General features: G+C 36.1%; 1 protein-coding gene across 1 annotated transcript in view; it reads left to right on the plus strand.

The window, feature by feature from the left end:
- LOC144968551 (uncharacterized) overlaps window positions 1–20,296 on the plus strand; it is a 328,253-nt gene that overhangs the window by 215,907 nt on the left and 92,050 nt on the right. The window lies entirely within an intron of this gene.

Genomic DNA, 20,296 nt, shown 5'->3' on the forward strand with positions numbered 1-20,296 from the left:
CGTCAGTGACGCTTGAACAGTAACCATCGTTTAAGTATAGCCCGACACTAGAACCGTCGCCATCGTTATCTTACAGCCTGACACTAGAACCAACTTGGACATAGTTTGAGGTCATTATTTTAGGTTTGTGCAGCGTCTAGTGAGTTGTCGTTAGTAGTGCTCAAGGAAACAAGTGATCCCATTAGGTGAACTATTGAATACAACTCGCAGTTTGTTTTCTTTTGGGGCAAAAGACTTTCTTTTGACGTCATATTTTGGTTAGTGTCAGGCTATAAGTTAACGATGGCTGCACTTGAACCCTCTAGGGCTTATAGCTTGACGTCATTTTCAAGGGTTGTCCACTGTCTAGTGAGGTGTCGTTAGTAGAGCTCAGGTTAACAAGTGATTCCATTGGTTGAACTATCGAATACAACTCACGATTTTTATTTTGAGTCCAAAGACTTGTCTTTTGACGTAATCTTTTGGTCAGTGTCAGGCTATACATAGTATGCGCTTGGCTAAGAAGCTCATAACATTGCCATCCGGAAGTATAACGGACCAACACACAAAACTGTGTGCATCCATGAACATTTATAGTCGGGTTAATACAGTTCAGTGAGCATTACTCATAAACGCGGATGGCAAAAAACAATAACAAAGACATGAGTGACGTCATCTTCGAACTATCTATAAGTTAACGACGTGATCTACGGTTGAGGTAAGTTTTTATGTCTCATTGGGGAGAAGGATAAAATGTCACATTGCTACTCATTTTTATGTCAAAACCTCTCTTTGGCATCAGCTTCCCAAATGTCAGAGATTCATTGTACAGATAGAATGCGCTTGGCTAAGTAACTGACAACATTGCCATCCTGAAGTATAACGGACCAACACACAAAACTATGTGTAACCATGATCTTTGTTAGTCTGGTTAATACAGTTCAATGAATAGGATTCAATAGTCTTATGTCACGTCGCCCAGCAACGGCGGCCATCGTGAATCTAAACAAAGAAAATCGGGACTTTTTATACTTCATGCTGGCTAGAACTTTTCATATGCCTTGTGATCAGAATGTGTAAAAGTAAAAACATGATCATATTTATAATGTTTTTCTCCTCTGCTTACGCTTTTATGCTCGTCGGAGAAATATTTCATAAGGGCGTCCGCCATTGTTCCGATAGTTTAGAGCCAGTTACCGTGCGTCATTACGAGGGAAATGTCGTAACGATTGTTGAAGCGTATTACTGGCAAAAACCAATAACAAAGACCTGAGTGACGTCAACTTGGTTCTATATTTACCTTTGTGCTATGAGAGAACGCGCAAAGAGCTCTCCCCCCGGACTCATATTGTGCTGCCAAAAGTTTGATTAACCCCAAGGACATACAAGTCCGAAGTCAAGAGTTATACCAAAAGATCACAAAGATGCAGTCTGTTTAAAAAGAAACATGAGCTTGTGTATATAGCGTAATATCCACTAAACGTGGTCAAAGTGCTTCACAAGGGGAACCTAGTAAACAGCAGCACTTAACACGTAGAACGAGACATGACGCGTTTGACGATATTACATTTTTCCGACTGAGACAACGCTGTTGACAGCAAGGTTATCGGTTTACACCTGATTACGATAAGAGAATGGGAATAAAGAGCCTTTTCTAAGCACTCAACAAAGCACCGCTCAGAGCGGAACTCGAACCCAGGACCTTCCGATCACACCACAAGATAGATAGCAAGATAGCCGATAGATGCAAGTTGAAGAGAAATATTGTCTCGTGCAATATGTCCCAAACCCGTATTATATCGGCGTAAACAAGATGTCAAAAAGTGATCGTTATGTTAAAATGATAAGAAATGTGAGATTTTAGTTTGTGTCATCTCAAGAGACTATGTCTCTTGGACAGCGTGACTCAGCCGTATGGTTCTTTGCTTCGTATCCGAAAGGTACCGAGTTCGACTACCCGCCCTTGAGCAAGTGACCTAGCCTTAGCTCACTTTGCGGCGCTGCACTGCGGCTGAAGTCTGGGTTATTCCAGTCTTCCCTTGGAAAAGACCCTCAAGAAAAATGTCTCCTTAGGGATGAATAAAGGGAAATATTATTATTATTATTATTATTATTATTATTATTATTATTATTATTATTATTATTATTATTATTATTATTATAATTATTATTATTATTATTATTATTATTATTAATATTACTATTACTACTATTATTATTGTCTACGAAAATTACGTCACAAAAGAAGACGATGATCAACAAACGAAAGTAATCGATGCATTGCGCTTCCCAAAAACTCACAACAATCTGCCATCCGGATATAGCGTACCAACACACACAAAACTATGTGTAACCTTAAACGTTTTTAGTCTGAATGAAACAATTTAGTGAGAACTACTCATACAAAATAGACGGCTAAAAACAATAACGAAGAACTGAGTGACGTCAATTTCGTTCTATCATATATAATAAAGATGACGTCAATCAGGTCTTTGATATTGTTTTTTGCCATCCACAACTATGAGTACTTCTCACTAAACTGTATGAACCAGACTATAGATAGTATGCGCTTGGCTAAGAAGCTCATAACATTGCCATCCAGAAGTATAACGGACCAACACACAAAACTATGCATATCCATGAACGTTTATAGTCAGGTTAATACAGTTCAGTGAGCATTAATCATAAACGCGGATGGCAAAAAACAATAACAAAGACCTGAGTGACGTCATCTTCGAACTATCTATAAAAGTTAATGGTTACACATAGTTTTGTGAGTTGGTTCGTTATTCTTCCGGATGGCAATGTTGTAAGCTTCTTAGCCAAGCGCATACAATCAAAAGATGGAACGATGTTTGTTTGTTTGTTTGTTTCTTTTTTTTTTTTTTTTTTTTTTTGTTTTTTGGGGGGGTTTTTTTGCCATCCAAGTTTATGAGTAAATAACTCTGAATTGTGTGAACCAGACTACAGATTGTTCGAAGATGACGTCACTAAGGTCTTTGTTATTGTTTTTTGCCATCCGCGTTTATAAGTAATGCTCACTGAACTGTATTAACCTGACTATAAACGTTCATGGATACACACAGTTTTGTGTGTTGGTCCGTTATACTCCCGGATGGCAATGTTATGAGCTTCCTAGCCAAGCGCATACTATCTATAAAAGTTCATGGTTACACATAGTTTTGTGTGTTGGTCCGTTATACTTGCGAGTAGTAATGTTGTGAGCTTCTTAGTCAACCGCATACTATCTATAAGTGCGTTGTTCTTAGGGTTCAACCTGGTGCATTCAATTTCCTCTCCTGTTCGTGAATAATTAGTCTGTCAGAGACGCCATACATTTCTTTAATTTACTTACAACTAACACATGAAACATAAATACCATCAAACAAAACTACGGTGTAACCTAAAACCTTGATATTAATGACTTTCAAACATTTAGTGAGAACAGATCATCCAAAGGTGTTCTAAAAATAACAACAAAGAAACTCCGTTTGTTGTTTCACTTTGTTGGTAGGAAATTGAAAGAAGTCTGAATTCCGAGAGAAAACGTCCGTGTTCGATTCCTGTACAGTTCCGCAACTAAAACGAGTGAGTTGTGATGATATAGATAGTTCGAAGATGACGTCACTCAAGCCTTTGTTATTGTATTTTGCCATCCGCGTTTGTGAGCGATTCTCACTAAACTGTATTACCCCGACGATAAAAGTTCATGATCACACAATGTTTTGTGTGTTGGTCCGTTATACTTCCGGATGGCAATGTTATGAGCTTCTTAGCCAAGCGCATACTATCTATAACGATAGACGTGTTTACATTTGTTCAGAAATATCTAATCGCTGGACAGCAACAAATCATGTGATTGGTGACTTAGTTGGACGAAAACATGAATATAGATCGCTCCCATTAACTTTTCTACCGTGATCTTGTGGTCTTGTTTTATGACAAAATTATTTTGGTTAGTATCAGGCTCTCGTAGTCATCGTTAACTTAAAGCCTGACACTGACTTTGACGTCGTTTTTAGGTTTGTGGACCGCCAAGTGAGTTGTCTTTGGTCAAAGAAACGAGTGATCCCATTGGTTGGACTATTGAATGCAACTCACGATTTGTTCTCTTGTCTGGCCAAAGACTTGTCTTTTGACGTCATGCGTTGGTCAGTGTCAGCTCTCATGTTTTATCAATGGAACGAAATAGACTTCAACAGTCATGAACTCTCTTCCCTCGTAATGCGCATAGTTACTTAGTAACTGGCTCTAAACTATCGAAACAATGGCGGACGCCCTTATGAAATATCTCTACGACGAGCATAAAAGTGTATCCAGAGGAGAAGAACATTATAAATATGATCATGTTTTAGAGCCAGGCTGCTCGCCGTTGCTGGGCGACTTGACATCCGACTAGTAAATCCAATGGGAGCGATCTATATTCATGTTTTCGTCCAACCGAGTCATCAATCACGTGATTTGTTGAGGTCCAACAATTGGACATTTCTGAACAAATGTAAACACTCTGCTTTGTTTATGAAATTGGAAACATACTCATGTGTAAAGCTGAATGAAATGACCAATCGTGATGTTAGATATTTCAAAAGCTGTGAACACTTTTCACTAAGTGGGTCACTTTGAGCACACTTTGCAATGTGACCAATGACCTCGAGCACATGGAAACGTAATATAGATCGCTCCCATTGGATGTCACTCGGGTCTTTGGTATCGTTTTGAGACAGTCGTTTTAATGAGGAGTAGTTCTCACTAAAGTCCATCATTTGGACTATAGATAGTATGCCCTTAGCTTAGAAGCTCATAACATTGCCATCCGGAAGTATAACCGACCAACACACAAAACTTTGTGTAACCTTGAACGTTTATAGTCTGGTTAATACAGTTAGGTGAGAATTACTCATAAACATGGATGGCAAAAAAACAATAACAAAGACACGAGTAACGTCAATTTCGTTCTATCTATTACCTGCAGGCGGAAGTAAGTTTTTACCTATCAGCAGAGCACCAATAGATAGTTCTTAGTTGACGTCACTCAGTTCTTTGTTATTGTTTTTTTTTTTTTTTTGTCATCCGCGTTTATGAGTAATGCTCACTAAACTGTAGTAACCAGACTATAAACGTTCATGGATACACACAGTTTTGTGTGTTGGTCCGTTATACTTCCGAATGGCAATGTTATGAGCTTCTTCGCCAAGTACATACTATCTATAGAAGGAATAAAAGTATCACTCAGCTCTTTGTTATTGATTTTAGACAATTGTTTTAATGATTAGTTCTCGCTAAATCCCATCATTCGGGCTATAGATAGAACGAAGATGACGTCACTCAAGCCTTTGTTATTGTATTTTTCCATCCGCGTTTGTGAGTGATTCTCACTAAACTATATTACCCGTCAACCTGACATAATACCGTTTAGACGACTTGTTTATTATCATCATTTATCAATCTATTAACACAAAGCGACCTGACAACCACCAAGTCTTGCCTTCCTAGTGAATAGCCTATACGTACTAATGAGTAAGTCACGTGACTTTCAGCGTAAAATGACATTTGATTAGTAAATAAAACGTGACCGAGATTAACGCCCCATAATGGCTGTATTAATTGTGAATAAACATACCCTATATTATCATTTCTGTGTCTATTGAAAAAAGGCTCAGTTGGTAGAGCACTAGCTTCACATGCAAAAGGGCGAAAAAAGGATATCTGGTGAAGTCGAGATTTTTTTTCTGACCCCACTGCCCAACCCAGCAGTCACTGGGTAGCTGGGTTTGTTAGATATGGCGAAAAATATTTTTTGATTGACCAGCATCCCATTCAAAGGATATCATTCAATTACTACTCTACGTTTAACTCTAAGATAGTATGCGTTTGGCTAAGAAGCTCACAGCATTGCCACCCGGAAGTATAACGGACCAACACAGAAAACGACATGTAACCTTGAACGTTTATAGCTTGGTTAATACAGTTTAGTAAGAATTATTCATAAACGCGGATGACAAAAAAAAAAAATAACAATAACAAGACTCGAGTGACGTCCACTTCATTCTACCTAAAGATAGAATGAAGTTGACGTCTCTCTGGTCATTGTTATTGTTTTTAGCCATCCGCGTTTATGAGTAATACTCACTAAACGGTATTATCCAGACTATAAACGTTCATGATTACACATAGTTTGTCGTTATACTTCCGGATGGCAATGTTATGAACTTCTTAGCCAAGTGCATACCATCTATAGAAAGCGGGATAAAGTCCGGCTCCATAAATCGAACGGCTCTGAAGGACCACTACTTATGAAAACTCCTGTTTCATAATATCATCCTTAACACAAGAAAATCACGCAAAATTTTCATCAATTGGAAATTATTTTGGCAAAAATGTTTTCCGTTTTGCCTCAGCTTTTTTTGAGTCCTCTAATTTGTCCTCTAAACGTGCTTCAGGCGCTTTCTAAGAACCCTAAGTCAACAGTAACACTTAAAATGTGGAAGAAATATTATGAAGTCCTTCACGATAACAAAAATAAAATATAAACATAAAATTCTCTTTATTTGTCCTCACGGGGAAATGTTTCCATAGCATCTATTCCAACGTGTACATCTATGCAGGTCTGACATCCGAACGCAATTATGGGCCATGTTTACCATTGTTGTAATTGACAGTATTATACGTCGTTTTTTGTTTTTTATTTATTTTTTTTTTTATTATTTAATATTTCCATTACAACAATGAGCCCATAATGAATTGGGTTATCAGATCTGCAAATAAATGCACGTCGATCTATACCAAGGGATGACCGAAATAACAGTCGCCAGCGGCAGTGAAGCGCCGTAAACTAGGCAAGGGCAAGGTGACTTGCTTAAGCCTACACAGCTCGACGGGTGAAGGAGGGTGTGGTAAGCATTGAACTTGGTACCCTCTGGGTAGGAAACAAAGACCATGCAAAGATCATCTTGCTGTGCCAAGTTGCCCTTTAAAAACAAATACTAAAGTGCGAAATACGCAGTTTGTATCAGTTGCTACTTAGATATATACAAAGGGATTCGTGTGTTTATGTTTTCATTTTGTCTTTTTCGTTTTTGTTGTTGGTTTGTTTTGTTTTTATTTCAATTTGTTTATTTTTTGTGTGTTTTTTTTTGTTTGTCTTTGTTTTTTTGTATTTTTAAAATGCTTTTGATTGGTTTTTTGTGTGTTGTGTTTTGTTGTTGTTGTTTTTGTTGTTGATTATGTAAAAATGAAAAAGTAGACTGTCATTAGTATGTAACTCGTCACTCCAAATTAATTGTTTCATGTAGGGATGATTATCAATTATGATATGTGACCAATCAATTCAAAACAGTATTACGTTGAGATAATTCAGATAATTGAATTGTAACATATACGATAATGCCATACGCATAAACTTTGCTTTCCTTTCTTGTAGTACATCTTCAAATGAATAACACTTTACATATATTTTTTTTTATTCCGTTCCGTTCTGAATTTATCTTCATTATCATAATTTGTCATTTGCCGCTCAGTTGCGCAATTTCATTTAACACATCAAAATTTACTTGTGACCTGGTTTTGACTCTAAATTAGAGCACAAGGGCTCATGAGGTTATTCGGAATGCCACGGAAAATTGTGATCAACACCATAAATAGCTATATATGGTGAGTAATCTCAAAAATAGGTACTCGTGTCGATTAACTACGAGATGACCAATATATTTTTTATTGACATTCGCCTTCGAATCGGGGGGTCTAGGGTTCATACCCCGCTCTGTGCGGCGCATAGTTGAGTCCCTGGAAAAGCTTCTTTACTCATATTCTTTCAGCGTACTCAGGTGTAAATGGGTGCCAGACCGTGGTATAATATCGCCTACCAGGCGTCATGTCTCGTTCTATATATTAAATGTTGCTGTTGACTAGTGACCCCTTGTAAATCGCTTTGAGCACGTTTAGAAGATATTGCTCCACATAAATGCTGTAGTTTTATTTGTTTTCTTAGAATATATTTTTGGACATTGTTGAAATAATGAATTCCCAAAATTACACACAAGTGTCTTGTTTCTATTAATGTATGAAATATGAAAAGATGACATCTCTGTTTTCATTAAGGGGGCATTTGTCTATATGCCCTATCTAGAAAAGACCGAGTAAACCCAGGCACTTCATCATCTCTTGCTCAAGTAAAAAACGAGATGAAAGTCAGCAGCGGAACTTGAAGGATTGATGATGGTGTGCGCAACCAAATTAATGACTTGCTGAGTTATATTCTCTCTCACTCTCTCTCTCTCTCTCTCTCTCTCTCTCTCTCTCTCTCTATATATATATATATTTATATATATATATATATATATATATATATATATATATGTGATTATGTGGTTTTGGGATATGACACTCGCTTGTGGACCGGAAGTTCTTGGGTTCGAGCCTCACTCGGGGCATACTTGAGTCCTTGGAAAAGGCTCTGTACTCACATTCTCTCACCGTACTCGGGTGTAAAATGAGTACCTGGTCGTTAACAGCGTTGTCTCTGTCCAAAATAAAAAATGTAATATCGGCTAACAGCCGTCATGTCAGGTTCTACATGTTTCGTGTTGATCTTGGCTAGGGACCCCTTGTAAAAGTGCTTTGAGCACATTTAGTGGATATTGCGCTACATAAAACCTCAAGTTTCTCTCTCTCTCTCTCTCTCTCTCTCTATATTATATATATATATATATATATATATATATATATATATATATATATATATTAGGAGGGGTGTTTATGTGTGGGAGTTTCTAAGCGTGTATTTGTATTTATGACACTGAAATCATGCTATATAAATGTACATATATATTTATATTATTGCCATTTGTTGCTATCTACACGTCATCAAGGCTTATTCGTTGTGGCATTTTGATTAACGGATTTCCTCTCTTAATAGCCCTACTGTTGCCTTTGTTGACGGCAAGCGGTGTTTATGATTTATATTTTTCCAAATATAGAAAGCGGATCGATTGTGTTTTGTTCCACGCTCATAAAATCTTGAAAATATTCGGCGATGATGGATTGTGCCTTCTATAATTGTAACACCCCTTTTCTTTATTATTCCTATTAAAATACGATACGGAGTGATAATATAGTACGGATACATAAAATTTATTTTGCGGTATTCTATTGAATTTTACCAACTTTTATTCTTGATCTTTCTTATAATATTATATGAGAAAGAACAAGCTGTTGAAATACGGTTTTTAATCTAAGTCGGTAACTTTTTTACCTCCAGGAAAGAGATATCAGTTAAAAATTGTATGTTATGTTCCCCAACAGTTCTAGTTCTAGAGATAAATAATTTACAACAACGTTAAAATTGTAACTTTCGACAGGAGTGAATTTCGTTTCTTTAAAAATCTTAAAATTCACAATTTGAATTATTTTAGAAAACACAATTTTCATTATTTGATTATTCCGACTCTAATAACAGATTCACACGATGGGTTACAGATGGTTAATTTTTATTGCAAGCTGTTCGACTTTGAAACGTTTCCTTTTTATGTTTGTGAAACTACTCGTCGAATTAGTTTAGGGCTGCCCAATCCTGTCCCTTGGGAGATGCTTTATAACAAGGTAACTGCAGTACTCTGGAAAGACGTATTTTTAAAAGTTGGCCAAAAAAGACCTTCAAATATCGATCAATATAGATGACCCTCATCATGGCTAAAAAAAAAAAGCTGTCAAACCTTGGACCTCACTAGGGCTTCCGTAAGTTTCATATTTGAGGATTTTTGCCAAATGAGGGTCACTTACAACGATTGATAATGTTAAGGACAAGTTTCTTGGGCAAATTTTTAAATAAGCGTCTTTGCATTGTACGGCAGTTAACTGGTTAAAAAGGCTTTTACATCAATAATAATACAAACATTAGTCCGCTGTTCAAACTTTATTTGATTTAAAACCGAGAGAAAACGATTGTCTTTACAAACGTTCGTTGAACAGATAGATCCCAAGGGGAATCACAGTTGATAAATCGAACGTTGAGTACAGATGGGGATTCCAATGGGAATCAGAAATCGTGATATAACACTTTCCTCTGTCCCGGTTCAAAACTCATTGGAAGTGTGTAACCAGTTCTCCGATGACTAACAATGAATAGGTCACATATATTGAAACATATAATGGCATTTCTTATTTCGTGGCAAGTTGTATAGGATTACGAGGCGTAAAAGGGCGAGGGTGGAAGATCTTTATTGACGATCATCATTTATTTAGGATAGAAAATAAGATGCCATCACTCAAAACTGAAAATCAGTTGCACAAGCTATATATCTAGTGTAATGTGTGTGTGTGTGTGTGTGTGTGTGTGTGTGTGTCTGTGTCTTTGTGAGTGTGCGTATGTACATAGATATACTGAGGCTATGTGGTCTTGTGGTGTGACACTCGTCTTCGGACTTCAGACCAGAAGGTCCAGGGTTCGAATCTCGCTCTGAACGGTGCAGAGTTGAGTCCTTGAAAAAGATCCTTTACTCACATCCTTTTATTATACTCAGGTTTAAAATGAGTACCTGACCATTAATAGTGTTGTTTCTTTTTGGTAAAGTTGAAATATCGCCTAACAGACGTCATGTCTTTTTTCCTACGTGTTAAGTGCTGCTGTTGGCAAAGAAACCATTGTAAAGCGCTTTGAGCAGGTTTAGTGGATATTGCGCTAAATAACTGTTCAGTTTTTGTATTGTTTGTTTGTTCTGTTTTTTTTACACGCGATGTTACTGGTTCACTGATGGGGTCCATCATGATGTAAATTATCAAACTCTCAGATTCTCTGATTGGGTCACGTCTAATCACAAACGACGAAACCATTACTTTAGTCTTTTTCTTTATATTTTTAGCCCGAGACGCCGTTTACCTATTAGCAGGTCTGGTAGATGGATGCACATGATATAATATTGTTATAACAGGCAAATTTGTTTACGTTGGTAAGAGCATATTTCCATTACAACAATGAGCTCATTACAATTTGGGTTAACGGTGCAAATATGTAAAAGTCAGCCCGAGACGTTCCCTATTGAGAATGTCCCTTTTTCTTTTTCTTCTTCTTCTTCTTCTTCTTCTTCTTCTTCTTCTTCTTCTTCTTCTTCTTCTTCTTCTTCTTCTTCCTCTTCTTCTTCTTCTTCTTCTTCTTCTTCTTCTTCTTCTTTCTTCTTCTTCTTCTTCTTCTTCTTTCTTCTTCTTCTTCTTCTTCTTCTTCTTCTTCTTCTTCTTCTTCTTCTTCTTCTTCTTCTTCTTCTTCTTCTTCTTCTTCTTCTTCTTCTTCTTCTATCTACTCTTCTCTACTACTACTACTTACTACTACTACTACTACTACTACTACTACTACTACTACTACTACTACTACTACTACTACTACTACTACTACTACTACTACTACTACTACTACTACTACTACTACTACTATTACTTCTTCTTCTTCTTCTTCTTCTTCTTCGTCTTCTTCTTCTTCTTCCTTTTAAGTCTGTAACTTCAGAATTTGAATATTTCACAGACCACAGTATTTTCTCTCATTGTGAGACTACTCCACTGTCTTAATGTCTTTGTATGAACCAGTACAAGTTTTCATCCACTCTTGGATGACTTCCTCTTATTTTGTTGAAGAGTAGTTTAGCTTGATCGTTTAGACCTTTGCAAAATATTGATACTTTGTCACGCTTTCTTATATGTTGTAGTGGTTAGAGATTTGAATCATTTCATGTTTTTTTAATCTTTTTTGTTTTGATTTATAAATTTCACTAGTCTGTTTTGTATTTGTTCGATTTCTTGGATTTCCGATTTGTGGTGAGGGTCCCAGACAGAGCTACTATATTATAGTGCAGGTCTAACAAAGGCTTTGTTCCACTTTAACTTTATTCCCCTCCTGCTGCTGTCGTTGATAGGAAGCTCTTAGTTTCGATTTTGCTCAATATTTTCTGAGGTCCACAACTTCTAGCAGCTTATATCTACTGACTTTGACGATTAATGACAATACGTCATTTCCACAATGTAACTCTAGAATCGTATTGTTATTAGTTGTGATTATTTTTAAAGAACACATACAGTTTTACAATATTCAGGCATCGAATACGGGCTCCTGGTTCATTTTTAGAAAGCTTAATTTACTTGCCGCTCTCTTAAATTACACATACGCCAGTAAAACAAAAAGACGATAGAATCAAAACAGTTTAAAGATTTAGATTCAGCTGAGCTTACAAACGCTCATGGAAAAATAGAAAATTTGAAAATTTCAAAGAATATCCGGAAGTTCGTAAAAATATTTAATAAGAAACGCTCCAAGAAATTTGAAAGATTTTTTAAAATTTACAAAATAATTGAGCATTTATGTAGAGCAATATCCACTAAATGTGCTCAAAGGGGGCGGCAACACTTAACATCTAAGACAAAACATGACGCCTCTTAGGCGATATTACATTTTTAAAGAACAGAGACTACACTATTAACGGCCAGGTACTCACTCATTTTACACCTGAGTACGGTCTGAGAATGTGAGTAAAGAGCATTTTCCATGGACTCAACTATGCGCCGCACAATGGGGGACTCGAACCCTGGACCTTCCTATCCGAAGGCGTGTGTCATACAACTAGACCACATAGCCACACAAAGTATAAGTTAGAAGAAAGTCTGTTGAAAGAAAAAGAGAATGGTATCTAGTTTCTGAACTAATAAGTAATCGGTATCTAGTTTCTAAAGTAATAAGTAATTGGTATTTAGTTTCTAAAGTAATAAGTAATTCATCGTTTCCATATGGTATTGTGTCAGTTGAAAATGGATCTTAGATCAAAATGATCATCCTTCATCAAAAACGTGTAACCCGCTGCCTAAAAACGGTTTTATGTAGGGGGTGAGTAGGATACTAAAATTGAATTTATGATAGAAAATACTAAAGTTTGATAAAGTTTTGATGCGTTAATCAGAGACTGGGTATCCGTTCCACGAAGTGACAATAAAAAAAAGTGTTACCTTTCTAGCCATTTTTGAATTATAAAAACCCAATTTGACATCTGGTTCACCCCTGAATGAGAGACGGTTGGTCGCAAATAAACTTTTTTACCTAAAGAGTCACAATTTTCCTTACTTAACCCTCTCCTTACCAGCCATTTTCAGAATTTTCTCCAAAACTTCACACCCACCCAACACAAAAACAGACATTTCTTACTCAAACAGAAAAGCAACAAGCACATTCAATACATATTAATGTTCCACAATATGAGCTCTATTACAGAATGTCAAGTTTTTATAGCTTTAGCAAAAAGAAATGAAATCTAGATGAGAAAAGTGACGGTTGCATCGTAACAAATGTCACGATTTTCCAATAGGTGGTAAGGAGAGGGTTAAACAGGGCATCTGTAAAAAGTATAAAAAGTAAGCCCTGATTGAATTTTGACTATCAGGTTTATCCCGTCATTATACAGTTTTGAGACGGCAGGTCACATTTCTATATCGATGTCCTTGAGAAAACTCCTTACTCACATTCTCTCACCGTATTCAAGTGTAAAATGAGTACCTGGCCGTTGTGAATGGTTGGAATCAATATGAATTAATTTGCAGGTATGATTACTCAAATTATCTCAATGTTGTAATGGAAATACTCTCAAGCCAAAACAAAAAGTTGTCCCATTACAACAGTGTTTAATCAATTCTATCATAGCGTTTGGTTAGTAGAACTGCAAATAAGTACACGTCGGTTGGAATCTAAGTGATATATGTACTTTCTTCTAATCTTATAAACCTTTTTTTTCGAATGGCTTTGGGATGGGTTTACGAACACGAGTGTAATGTTTCCTCCACTACATTAATGATGGTACGCCCACATTAATTTTCTGATATATTATCTGATTCGGAAATATCATTCGAGTGCAAATTGGATATCTATTTCTTCCCTAAAAGGATCAAGCTTGATATAGACTACTCAAACTGAAAGAGCAGACTGTCATGGGATTCACCCTAGACTACAAGTAACATCATAGCTTGGTATCTATAAAACTTCGGGTTAGAAACTTAAATGACAAGTTGTGGGATTAACGTAATCTCAGGATAAATTAATCATGTGTTTTCTGGCCAAACATTTAGAACGTGTTTTATTTGATTTATTTATTTGTTTTTGTTTTGTTTTGCTTTAAGTTCTTGTTTTATTTGTGGTGTGTTTTTGGGTTTGTTAGTTGTTGTTTGTTGGGTATTTTTGTTTTGTTTATTGTTTGTGTTTTGTTGGGGTTTTTTTTTTTTTTTGGGGGGGGGGGCGCATGCTTTTTTTCCTTGTTGTTTTGTTTTCTTTTGGATTCTTTGAGGGCTTTTTTAGTTTGTTTATTTTTCGTTTTTGTTGTTTGTTGTTGAAATTTTTGTTGCAGTTGCTGTTTTTTCTTGTTATTTTGGGGAATTTTTCTGGGTTTTTTTTTTCGTTTTTTTTTTCTTGTCACCGCCCGGCAGAAATAGCTCGATTAACATTCCGGTATCCTTTGAAAATCCCATTAATCGCAGAGAGCAAACAGATCACATAAGCAAAGAGTCTCCCTAATCCTTATATTGTCACAAGACAAGGTAATCCTGTAAACAAAAGAGGATTTATGTATTCTTGACTTTAAGAATTCAGGACATATTCTCAATCGCAGCATGAACTTGCGAGTAAGTGACTTGAATAAAGTCAGGGTTCCAAAACACAAGAATGTAAGAATTCTTTTATTCTACCCCGCAAAGGATTTGACTTCTTTATTTCTGATTGAAAGACATTTTCTTTTCAAAAAGAATATTTCATTCAAACCAGATACTTGACCATTGGAAGTCACATATTGTTTTTGTAAACTTGATAATATATGAAAAGCTATGTATATCATATAGGTATTTCGAGAAATAGCCACTAAACGTTTACAAAGGTCTCTAGACAACAACAATATTTAATATATAGAAGGAGACATGCGTGACGCCTTTTACGCGAATCATGTCATACAATTTTTTAAAGGACAGAAACAACGCTGTTAATAGCCAGGTACTCATTTGGACTCTACAAAGCGCCACTCAAAGCGGGACTCGAACCCAAGACCTCCCGGTCCAAAAGCGAGTGTGATATCACTATACCACATAGCCGGACATGGAAAAGAAGTAGAATAGTGTTTATTAACGGCAACCTCGAGATAACAGAAGCACTCCCTATCAACACTTTAAAAAAATAAATTGGTTGATTTTTTTTTAACCGGCCATTCTGTCTCACCGTTACAGTGATTCATCATAACAAAAGTCACGTACTTTTTTGGCCTAGTCGGTAATAGGATTTAATAGTTTTATGTCACGTCCACCCAGCAACGAGCAGCTTGGTTTGAAACAAAGAAAATCGGTACATGTTATTCTTCATGCTGGCTTGAACTTTTTCACATGTCATACTGTCATGTGTTCAACATGTATAAAAGTCAAAACATGATCAGATTTATAATGTTTTGCTCTTCTGGATACACGTTTATGCTCGTTGGAGAAGTATTTCATAAGGACGTCCGCCATTGTTTCGATAGTTTAGAACCAGTTACCAAGTTACTATGCGTCATTATGAGGGAAGTGATGTCACGACTGTTGAACCCTAATATGATATATCTGTGTCCTCGTATGGTATTTTCCGTCAGATCAAAACAGACCCAGCTACCTTAATCTCTGCTGAGCTATCGGGACCCCCAAAATCTCACATTTAAATCAATGTAACTTTGAAAACATCTTTTTGGCAGCTAGTTCTTTCCAACATAATTCCGTTTTGACGCTGTGAGTCACATATATGGCTCAACTCAGTCGGGGAGTCAAATTCGATTCGATTCGCAGCCTGACTCGTGAAATTTGAATTATATATTTTTTTTTAATAAATAAATAAACGTGAGCTTTTATATAGCACAATATCCACTTAACGTTCTCAAAGCGCTTTACAAAGGTCCAAGACCAATATCAACACATAACATATAGAACGAGACATGACGCCTATTACGCTATATGACAATTTTTTTCGACAGAGACAAGGCTGTTAACAGCCAGGTACTCATTTTACACCTGAGTATGGTGAGAGAATGTGAGTAAAGAGCCTTTTCCAAGGACTCAACTATGCGCCGATCGAGGCTCGAACCCAGGACCTTCCGATCCGAAAGCGAGTGTCATACCACAAGACCACATTGCCGCACTCCTTTGAGGAGGGGAAGTTTTAGTTTTTTAAACGCCCAATAGATTTAACTTCCTAATTCTAGTCATCTTGGATTTTAACTCAATTGTGTCCATTCAGTCAATTCTGACATAATTATTTTTAAAAACTTGAAAACGTATATAGCAAGCGCAATATCCACTAAACGTGCTCAAAGAGTTTTACGATAGGTCCCCAGCCAGCAGCAACATTTGGCGTGTACCATACATGACGCACATTTGGTGATATGTATTTTGATTTTATTCGTCAGAGTCAAAGACAACGCTGTTAATGACCAGCACTCATTTTACACTTGAGTACGGTGAGAAAATATGGGTAAGGAGCTTTTTTTCAAGGACTTAACTATACGCCGTTCAGAGTAGGATTCGACAAGGTATAGATGGAACGAAGTTGACGTCACTCAGGTCTTTGTTATTGCTTTTTGCCATCCGCGTGTATGAGTAATTCTCACTAAACTGTATTAAACAGACTGTAAACGTTTTATGTTTACAAGTTTTGTGCGTTGGTCAGTTATACTTCCGGAAGTCAATGTTGTGGGCTGCTTGGCCCAGCGCATACTACCTATTGAGTGAGTTACAATATATATACATATAATATATATATATATATATATATATATATATATATCCATAAAGACTACAACAATTAAAAAAAAAAACACCACTATTTGAGACTTAAACGTAATACAACTTTAATAACTTTAATAACTTTAACAACAACACTTTTCAATAAATAACATTATAACAAGTCTGTCTTATTTACAAACATAATAAAATTATAGCAATGTTCTAATTATCTTATTTTCAATGGGGATTTTTGTCGAGTCTCCAGCGGTTCATAAAATTCCCTGAGATTTGTTGAGGAGTGACATATGCATAGTGATAGTGTCAACATCCTTTACTCATATATTGTGACCGATCGTCTCAACACGGTATTATATCAGGAAGCAAAAAGTACTACTGACACATATTAGCAGGTCTAACAGCCGAACACAATTATATATTTTTTTAAACCTTGAGCTTTTATATAGCGCAATATCTACTAATTGTGTTCAAAGCGCTTTACAAGGAGTCCTACAGCAGCACTTAAAATGTAGGACGAGACATGACGTCTGTTTGGCAATATTACAATTTTTCTGATATTGAAACATGACACTATCAAAAATCGTTTTGAGTGGTGAATAAAATATTTCTTTCATTCTTGTTTTCATTATTCGAACTTGCAGAGATAATACGTCAATAATTCCAAAAGGTAAGAATGAAATAATTCTATATTAATGTTTATTTGTTTTCGGTCTGTCAATATGACAATTCTGTATAGAAGAATATCCTTTTTTAAAATATAAAATACAACAGTTTGTACAATAATATCATAGAATCTTACACAACAACATAAATATCACATTAGAATTTTTAAAAGAAACAATATTTAATAATACAAATAACAATTGATATGGCCGTATCTGTGTGTGTTGCATTGTGAGTGACGATTCGATGGTGTGGAATGTTTCAATTATCTTTGAAAGATGTTTCATAGTCGTCTGTTTACATCCGGGATTGACTGAAGTGTTTAAAATAAAGAATTAATAATTTGAGCTTATATTATATATATATATATATATATATATATTATATATATATTATATATAGCGTAGTATCCACTTAATGAGCTCAAAGCGCTTCAAAAGAGGTTCCAAGCCAACAGCAGCACATACCATTTAGGACGAGACATAAAGCGTCTTTGCTGTTACAATATTTTTTTTGACAGAGACAATGCTGTTACTCATTGATACATCTGAGTGCAGTGATAGAATGTGGGTAAGAAGCGATTCGAATCACGGACAAGCCGGTTCGAAGCTGATTGTCATACAACAAATAAAGTCAGGTTTTCTGCTCTTGTCGTGTGGTTCTCCGCCTTTGAACTGTAGATCTCTGGTTCAGGTCCCACTCAGGGCGGGTCAAAGTTGAGTCCATAGTAAAAGCTCTTTACTCAAATTCTCTCACCGTAATTAGGTGTAAAATGAGAAATTAGTCGCTCACAAAACAGTCTCTGTTGAATACTATACGATTCTTTCATCTCTTTGTATTTATTAAACGAGTTATTTTTATCGTGCCCAATAACACAACGAGCTTGCGAGTTTAATAAATATAAATGAATGAAAAATACGATTATTCCACCCCTACATGTAATATTATTTGATATTTTTTAACCAAATGGTATGGTATTAGTACTTCTATTCACCATAATTTGTATCTTTCTCCATCTGCTTGAATAACAATTTGACCCAAAACTAAAAACGTTGGACTTGTATTTATGTGCACCAAAAGTTTATTTATAATTGCCAATCAGTTGCCTTTTACACCATATTTCATAATATATTTTTTTATTCAAAGCGTTCAAAGCATTATTCAACGAATACGTATTTACTAAGAAATGATTGGGTTTCCCCGTGGGGGGGGGGGGGTGGAATAAATAACGTTATAAGAGGAGCGCATTACAGGCCTTATTTTTTATTTTGATTGCCATTAAAACAAAAGGTCTAAAAGCCTCGCTACATTTGATACAAATTAATGATCTTGATTAGCATTGTCCTTTTGAAGATAGACACGAGACACATTCGTTAAATATATACTGACTTTAGTATGTTCTTTATGAACGTCATTATCAATAGTTTGATATTATGAGGTTAGCCTTGTAATCAATGAATCTTTAAAAATGTATGAAACACTATCATTATTTCTCTCAATGACATAAAAATCCCTTTACCATCCCTGAGAGGTATTTTTGTTTAGTCAATTTCAAAGGATCTCAATTAGACAATTTTATTTCTTTTCTCTTCTTAAGTTTTAGAAACAAAACTCACTTCAACCCATATTATGTCATAAGGAAAGCTGAAAATCTAATTTTAGAGATCAGGTCCATATCGACATATTACCGGATTGAGACGGTATATCACATATTTGATCATTTCATCTTAAAATTCAATTTTTTGCCACCTGTTTCATCCCAATATAATACCAGATTGAGAGGATTGGTCACATATGTGACCCAACGCCACAAACCTATATATTGAGGCTATGTGGTCTTGTGGTATTACACTCGCTTTCGGATCGGAAGGTCCCGAGTTTGAGCCTCGCTCGGCGCATAGTTGAGTCCTTGAAAAAGGTTTTTTACTCACATTCTCTCATCGTACTCAGTTGTAATATGAGTAGGCTACTTGGCTGTTTACAGCGATGTCTCAGTCCGAAAATTTTTTGGGGAATATCGCCATGTCTCGTTCTACATGTAACGTGTTGATGATGTCATCAGAGGTCTGATCCGCCCAAAATCAAATAAAACATTGTGCGCAAAGCTAGCTGGTATGTATTCCCATTCAGGCTCAGTTTACATGTGACTCAAGGGCTCAAGCCTGTGTTGTATCGGGATTCAAACCAGATTCACAAAATGGAAGTTAGAGTAAAAACGATTCAAATTACAATATGCGAGACTTTAAAAATTTGAGTTGTTACATAAAGTATTGATTTAAGTTGAAAATATCACAATTTATTCGATTTGACATAGGTGTGAATGAAAACCTGCTATAGCTTATGACGTATATTTTAAAAGTGTTAGTACCAAACAGGTGACTATACTGTTTGAAATGGAAGCATGGTTCCATAAATGAAACATTATGAATCGAATTGAGCTTGGTAAATCTGTGTGAATGCGCTGTATAGAAACGTTCACATCTATTTAATTTTTAAATTTAATTTAGACAATAGAAGTCAATTTAAAGTATCTTTGGCCCCGACCGGATTATAAGACGTTTGATCACATATACATTGGTCAAAAATGTGAGAATTTTAAGTGTCCAGAAATTTGATGATGACATTGTCCGTGAACGATTAATATAGCTGACAACGAACTTGGCTAATCTTCATAGCGTCATATGGTGTCCAAACTGAACGATTCTTGAAAATAACCAGAGACAGGAAAAAATACGATAAAACTGTTTTGAGTGGTAGCAAACACGAAAGAGATGGGTAGGACATGTTCTCCAAATGAAGAATCGCGCGATTCCAAAAATTCTCTACGATGGACCCCAAAGACCAAAGAAAGCGAGGCATGCCAAAGACGTCAGGATGAATACCAGTGGAG

The sequence above is a fragment of the Berghia stephanieae genome, chromosome 3, assembly GCF_034508935.2.
Source record: "Berghia stephanieae isolate SIO BIC M18660-M18661 chromosome 3, UCSD_Bste_1.3, whole genome shotgun sequence".
Taxonomy (NCBI): Eukaryota; Metazoa; Mollusca; class Gastropoda; order Nudibranchia; family Aeolidiidae; genus Berghia; species Berghia stephanieae.